Source organism: Helianthus annuus, chromosome 17, assembly GCF_002127325.2.
Source record: "Helianthus annuus cultivar XRQ/B chromosome 17, HanXRQr2.0-SUNRISE, whole genome shotgun sequence".
NCBI lineage: Eukaryota > Viridiplantae > Streptophyta > Magnoliopsida > Asterales > Asteraceae > Helianthus > Helianthus annuus.
The window spans coordinates 18,023,509-18,032,035 of NC_035449.2; positions in this window are offsets into that span (position 1 = coordinate 18,023,509).

An 8,527-nucleotide genomic window follows, 5' to 3' on the forward strand; every position below is an offset into this window, starting at 1 on the left:
TTTTAGAGTAAGTTGAGGCGGGCCGCGAGCCACCTCTTTAATCACGTCTAATTTTAAACTTCAGGCGGCCCGCGTTAAAGTGTGCCTAATCTCCCATGCGGGCCGCGTGGGACGCCCAGATGCAGAAAGTTTGGACTTGCATGCCTTTTGAGCTTGTGAACGATCATATGGCCAATAAGTGAGGCATGGGCGCCCCCTACTCGACCTATAACACCTTGGGACACCTGCCTATCATCCATACTCAGTTGTAGGGTGTGTTGTGATGATCTAAGTGCATACATTTCACTATAAATAGACATCCAAGGTTCATAACTAACACACACCTCAAACACACTTCTCTGGTCATTCCTAAAGCTCTCAAGTGTTCTTCTCTTGTTCTAAATCTGTCAACAAATCTCTGTAAGTATGCCATACCTTCCATAGCTTTGTTTTTGCTTAATTTAGCCTAAAAGTCAATCTGTCGTAACTAACGATTGACTTTGCGATAATTCACAAATGGTCCAGTGAATTGTCGAATCAAAAGTAGTTATGTGTTGGTATTTATGTGGGTAATAAACCCCTAAAAGGGTTCCCTCTGATCACCACTCTAACTAGTTCAAATGTCGAGTCAAACGAATGCTTAAAAAGTCAACAGAAAGCTATTTTAGCGATTCTTGTATAATTTGTAATGTAGATGATATGAAACCTGTTTTGACACTTATAAAACATGATGTTAAGTATATAAACTTGTCTAAACTCGTTTGAATCGACCATTTGCTATATTGACCCGGTTCGGAGCCGAATGTCGCAAAAGTTTGACTTTTGCATTGACTTCAGTTCTGACCCGTTTTAGTGAGGTATAGATATGCCTTAGGACTCTCTTAGGACCAGGTTACATGATGGTATAACCCTCTGTGACCGGTTCATCGTTTATCCAAGTCTTTTACGCATTTCCGTTAATTACTTAAAAGTTGACCGTAAAGCCCTTTTTAAAATAAAACGAGTATTTCGGACACGTGAAGGGACCATAACCTTGCTTACTAAATTCTAAGCATGTCCCTAAAGTTTCACGCCAATCCGAGGTCTAGAATGGGAGTTATGCTAAATAGCGCATTTATAAGAAACTTTTGTAATAAACGGCGCAATTAGCATAACGCCTACCTAAACCAAGATTTCGTCACCAAAACTTTTACCCACGGTAGTAAAATAATATTTTGGGATTTTTAAAGATTTTTAATAAATTTTAACCTGCTCATAACCTGCGGTTATGGCTACGGTTCGGTAAATACCGAATATGCCCTTTTCGGCCAAAACTTGAGTTCTACAAGGTCTTTTGACCCGATTCCAGTTGCTACTGATTTTAAATAATAAATAAGATATTTTAAACTTATTAAACTGATCGGGAAACTCAGGTTTCCTGTAGAACTCAGAAATCCCTTTAAAAGTCTTTAAAATGACCGGAAAACCCCTACGGGGCGTATAATGAACTAAAACTCGTTACGGGCATTATGGAAGGTATCCTACTGATACCACAACCTCTTTAAAGTATATTAACTTAGGAAAACAGTGTAAGACTCTTACGGTTACCGTTGCGCCTACCGCGCGCACGGTTCGGCTTATGTAACTAGTTTACATAAATTAGCCGATACGGGTCAAACCATATCATTTTGACCCCAAAATCCAGAGTGTGAATATTAAACCCATACAAGACAAGTCTCCGAATTTGTTGGGTCAGAATCACACTCCATTCTCGGTTTTCGCCTTTCACACGATTAAACCGTATCGATCCCTCGAAACTAACCGGTCTAGGCTACGGCTAATATAAAGATCCGTTAGGATTCTAATAGGTTATTTTAAAACCTTCGTTCCAGAATAAGGAGCCCCAGTAAAAGATATCAGTGACTTAATTGATTAAGGAATATACATTGCAAAGGTAAATACTTTTAACTTATTTTCCCTTATACGGGCTTGGGTTACGGTATATAAAATACCGCTTGATTGAGCATCAAATAATTCCATCGCTTAGGTGGTTAATTGAATAGTTTGATCGGCTCATTTAAACAGTCTTGTTACTTAAAAGCCTTTGGGGGGTTAATGACCATGTCCCGGATATCCTTGGCATCATTTTACGAAATGGCCACGACCTCGACACCCGGGTGTAGGCGTACACCCGGTTGATGTCTATACTATTAAAAGACGTAGCCGATGGTTTACCCGCCTCGGTTTTACGCAAATGTGGTGTGTCTATTGATCTTTAACCCGGCACGATCCGGGCTACTGAACGCAAAGAAGGAACATGTAATTCGTTCACAAGATTATAATTTTAAATAATTCTCCCAAGTTATAAAAGAATTTGTGCCTCGTGCATTCAAATCAATTTTAATAAACTTTTTACAAAAGAGTCGGTTGAATGTATTTACCAGTGTAAACTGACGTATTTTCCCAAAAAGATTAAGTGCATGTACTACACGTAATGGGCTGGCATTAGCTCCATAGCATCATTGAGAAGCCTCGCAAGCTTGATGTCTTATCTGTTGAACTACATTTTTATTTATTTTGATCCATCCTGTGGATACTATTCAACTACTTGTGATACATTTGGATATTACAGTAAATGGTTGAATTATATCTTTATGCTTCCGCTGTGCATTTATATATTGTGGTTTGACTATATTGTTGCCAACTACGCCACGGAAATCCCCCACGGGGCCCACCGGTGATACACGTGGAAATCGGGGTGTGACATAAGTGTGTTTTGTATATAAAAACATTTTACACCCAAAAGTGTGAAAACGGTAAAATGGGTCAAGTATACTCACAATATTGCTAATTCTTCCGATTATCCAAGTGTTGACGAGTGTATGAGATTGGGAGGACAAATGTATAAGGGTTATAGTTCAAGGTATGTTTAGAGTCGAGATTCGGAATTTAAAAGGAATATGGAAAGTATATATGCAAAAGTAATCATCTTTAACACATAATGTTTTAGATGATGTAATCAAACACCTTGACAAATGAACACAAATTCGTCATCACAGGTTCGATTATTTGGAATATACATGTAAGTAGTATGTAGTGTATCTTATATCATATAGGTCAAGTAGGAGGTAGAAGGATAAATCCACCATTTAGGAACCTCTTTGTATCATGGAAGTCATGTAAGAGGTAGGAAGAACAAGTCTTCCATTTAGGTACCTCTAGATGTTCACCACTACACTTGATGTCATGAACATTCAAGGAGGGTCATGAACGTATAAGTAATAATGGAATAAGAACAACTAATCTAAGAGAAAACATCAAGCAATGTGTGGATTTTCAAGTAGGATAGCCCAAGCTAATCCAAAATCACACATTCATCAAGCTTAAGGCTAGAACATCACTTGTGGGTTTAAACCCTTGACCAAAACAGAAAGTTTGTGAGGTTTGCACCTCTGATTTTACATGTCTCAACCTTGTTTTTAAGCCTGACTAACCATAGATGTGGTTATAAGCATAAGGACATAGGTTTGAGATGAGTTTCCTCAAATTTAATCAAGTTTGAATCAAGAACAGAAAAATCAGTCAACTTTGGAGCCCTTTTGGCAACACTCCAAGGCCTGGTTTTCCAAGGAAAACCAATGGAAACGTAGCTAAGATCAATAAAAAGAAGTAGGAAAAAGAATCGAGTGAATCAGATAAGTGAATCAGATAAGAAATGAGTGAGTTATGCTCACTTTTGTGAATGTTGGTATTTCTACTCGAACTTATGGAATCAACTGCGATTTGGAGAGAGTTTGAGAGTGTTTTAGTGTTGCAAAAGTGGTAGGGAGGCTGGTTATAAGTGGTATTTATAGGGGGAAGGATTAGGGTTAAGTTGGGTTGGCATTTAATACAAGTAGTTGAGAGTTTAAGCAATAAAAAAGAGAGATAATTCAGCAATATATGACTGAATTGCAAGGGTTGTTTGGCAACTTTTATATTTTTTTGTTGTTGTTGTTTAAATGGTGTAAAATGTATAAATAAGATGTATTTTATATATGGTTAGCATGTCCTACAATGTCTAGTGTGTATTGAACATCTATCAAGGCCTAAAGGTATATTAAACATGAATTAAAGTAAGAGTAAAAAAAATATGTTATGCATAAGTATGTGTAACAAACCAATATAACAAGTATGTACGACAGGTGACTTGAGGTATCAAATAAGCGTAAAGAACATGAATTTGCGTCTTGCAAAATGTGACCAAATGTTTGTTTAAGAATCACGAACACATGGTAGTTGTTTGCGAGTTAATCTTCGTAAGTATGCATTAAGTATAAACAACATGAATTTCATATAAAAGATCAATTTTTATTTACTACAACCGATGTCTCGGATTTACAATGGCTTGAAATGAATTACGATTACAAAGGAGACGGATTTCCGAAAGTATAAATATACGACATGTTTTCTAATTAGGGAAAGTGCGGAAAATCAGGGCGTTACAGTCACCCCTCCTTTAGGAAATTTTGTTCCGAAATTTATTCAAGAGGAAGACTTTGAGAAAAAAAAGCATTTTGGTTAAAAAGAATGATTGACTAAAATTGAGATTTTGAAGTTTGAGACGTGTTGGGAAGGATGTATAAAATCGTTGTGGAACGAAGGGATAGGGTTGTGAAAAGAGTTTGTTCAAAATAAGTTTTAAGACATTAATCATAAGTAAAATGTGTATGTGTGTATAGGCAAAGTGGGCTTAAAGAAGTTTAAATAATCCAAATGGAGAGGTATTTTAAAATATGCTATCTAAGAAAGAGAACTTTCGTATAAAATGGTATGCATTTTGATGAAAAGTATGGTCGCTTTGTAGGTTGTAAGAAAGCTTTAAAAGCAAAAGTATTTTAGATTTCGAGCGTTTAAACCAATTTCTTGTAAACGAGGTTTGTATAAACACCAAAGAATAACTGGGAACAACAGAGGTATGAGGGTGAACGAATGATCTAGTAGGTGAATGCGAGTACAAGAATGGTATGAAGGTTGGATACAATGTGATCATGAGTGTTGAGAATAAGGTCTCGTCATGGATAATTGGATATAATGCGTTTGTGAGTTGTTAAAGTTTGTATTAGGTCTAAAAGGTCTGCAAAACACCGAATTTCTCATGGGACGTTTTACGAAAGTTTGGTAACATGGTGAAAACACTTATATAAAGGAAGTATCAGCGGCGTATCCACCATGTTTTGACCACGTTACGTCCGTTTCGTCATTCGCGTCATGTTACGTTCCATGTCTTACCATACACAGTAGTCCTTGCATGGACACTTATCTAGTATTAGTCCCTGCGTGGACTTGTCTCTTGTTTTAAACCTCTATGTAGGTATGTACTATTTAAAAGTCCCGTTTAGGGCGGTATGTAATCGTATTAAAATTATGGAATGTTATGTTATGAATTTCATTTTGTTATTACTATATATGAAATAAATCAAAACCATTCCTTTTAATTTGATCTGCCTAAGTAAAGAATCTTCAGAGTGAAACCTAGCCAGGTGTCTTTTAAGATCCGGCCAAGATGGTAAGACCTAATTTAAAAGATTCTGATTTCCTGTTAACCTCTGTAAGCATGTTAACAAATCATGACAGACGTGATTCGTTAAAGTCACACACGTCATTCTTATACAAGAATCCTTTAAAGGATTCCAAAGCCCAAATTAATGATATAATAAATCATGGGTTAAATCATCAATAAAGATGATCACTTATTAAACATCCATAAGTGATGTAGTGCCTAAGGGCCGAATTATCAAACATCCGTTAGAGATGTAGTGCCTATGGGCCATAATTGTTGTCATAATAAGACAAAAGACAGTGGTGGTTTAGGACTCCCTGTCAGAAGGAGTAAAAGGACTACAGTTCAAACCTTCATACCTTGATTCTCTGTAATCTCGGCTAATAAAATAACGTCCTCGTGACTAGGCTTTTATGCCACTAGCAATATTAATTGTAATTAGGATAAGTATATTCAGATCCTAAATAAAAAGTGAGTAACAAATTAACCGGATATGGTCTTTGTTACCATGGTTAATGAATTGCCATAAAAGACAATTCAATGATAACCTCCTAAACAGAATTTTCGTTATCTTCTGCAGCAGATACAAGCTACTATGGCGAATCCTAATGAAGGAAGTAGTCATACGAATGAAGATGAGTATGATAATGCCCAAATAAACCTAACGGGCGCTCAACTCAAGGCTCTTGTCGACAATGCTGTGCAAGCAGCTCTGGATCGACAATATACAGAATCCCGAAGCAGAACAGTTTCCAAGCCACCATCAAAGCCCAAGACACAATCAAAATCCCACAGCAAACCACTATCCAAACCTAAGAAGGACGACGATAAACACTCGTCCAAGCCCAAGAAAGACGACGACAAACTCGTCGAATGAAAATAGTGTTCATCGCGAACGGGAGTATACTGATGCTTCCCGTGCTAGGGGCTCCACGTACAAGTACTTAGTATCTTGTAAACCCCGAGACTTTACGGGGGAGAAGGGTGCTGTCGAATGTATGACATGGTTGGACGAGATGGACACAGTGGTGGACATCAGTGGCTGCGTTGAAAGGGATGTAGTAAAGTTTGTGTCACAGTCATTTAAGGGCGAGGCCCTAGCTTGGTGGAGGGCGCTGGTTCAGGCCTCAGGAAAAGCTGTGCTTTACAGCATGACGTGGAAGGAATTCGTTTCGCTCATCAGGGAAAATTACTGCCCTCAGCATGAGGTGGAGAAAATAGAGTCCGATTTTGTGTCATTGGTGATGACAACTCTGGACTGCCAGGCCTATTTGACGAGCTTCAATACGATGTCTCGCTTGGTTCCTTATCTAGTCACCCCGGAACCAAGGAGGATTGCTCGTTTTATCGGGGGGTTAGAACCCGCGATAAAGGCTAGTGTGAAGGCCTCTCGGCCAACGACCTTCAGGTCAGTGACTGACCTCTCTTTGTCCCTCACGATGGACGCGGTCCGACTTAGATCGCAGAGGAGCAAGGAGGCTGAAAATAGGAAGCGTGAGGATGATACCTCGCGAAGGTCGGGAAAGAAACACCGTGGGAACGGTGATGGCAAGAGAGGGAGCGAGTCGAGAAAAGATGGGCAACAATCGGGAGAGAAGCCCAAATGCAAGAACTGCCAGAAATTCCACTTTGGGAAATGTAGGCTTGGGCCGAACTCACAGTCCCAGTCAAAGACGCACACTTGTGGACTGTGCAAGTCCAAAGACCACAAGACTGTGGACTGTAAGAAGATCAAAGACGCGACCTGCTACAACTGTAGCGAGAAGGGGCACATCAGGAGCAACTGCCCCAAGTTCGCCAAGAAGACTGAAGAAACGAAAAAGAATAATGCCAGAGTCTTCAAAATGGATGTGAAGGAAGCCCTGCAAGACGACAACGTAATAACAGGTACTTTTCTCGTGAATAATATTTTTGCAAGAGTACTGTTCGATTCAGGAGCTGATAAATCCTTTGTAGACCAAAAATTTTGCAAGTTGCTAGACATGCCTATCAAAACCCTAAATGTAGAAACCGTCTCCAATATATTAGAGGGATGTATGATATCCATTAAGAACCATTCTTTTCCTCTATCTCTACTTCCCTTTAATCTAGCCGGTTTTGACATTGTTCTGGGCATGGACTGGTTGTCACACAACCAGGCCCAAATCGTCTGCAATAGAAAACAAATTGTGCTAAAGACCCCGACTGGTGAAACGCTCACCATTCGAGGGGATACGCAGTATGGACTGCCGGAGAACGTATCTATGCTTAAAGTTTCAAGGTGCTTAAAAAGAGGTTGTGTCATCTACGTGGCACAAGTGATAATCGAAGAACCCAAACCAAGGATAGAGGACATTCCTGTCATTTCGGAGTATCCAGAAGTTTTCCTCGAAGATCTACCTGGGTTGCCACCAGATAGGCAGGTGGAATTCAGAATAGATATCATCCCTGGAGCAGCTCCCATTGCTAGAGCACCCTACAGACTAGCACCGACTGAAATGAAGGAACTGAGGACCCAGCTAGATGAACTGTTAGCAAAAGGTTTCATCAAGCCTAGTTCATCTCCCTGGGGAGCACCTGTCCTGTTTGTGAAGAAAAAGGACGGATCGATGCGTCTATGCATCGATTATCGTGAACTTAATAAGGTCACGATAAAGAATAGATACCCATTGCCAAGAATCGACGATTTGTTTGATCAATTGCAAGGGGCTAGCTATTTCTCGAAGATCGACTTGAGGTCGGGCTACCATCAGCTGAAGGTCAGAGACGAAGACGTGCATAAAACGGCATTTAGGACTCGCTACGGTCACTACGAGTTCCTAGTGATGCCTTTTGGGCTCACAAATGCACCGGCTGCGTTCATGGACCTCATGAATCGCGTCTGTAAGCCGTATTTAGACAAATTCGTCATCGTATTCATCGACGACATCCTCATCTATTCAAAGAACGAAGCTGACCATGAGAAACACCTACGATGTATTCTCAAATTGCTACATCGCGAGAAACTCTATGCCAAATTCTCCAAGTGTGAATTCTGGCTAAGAGAAG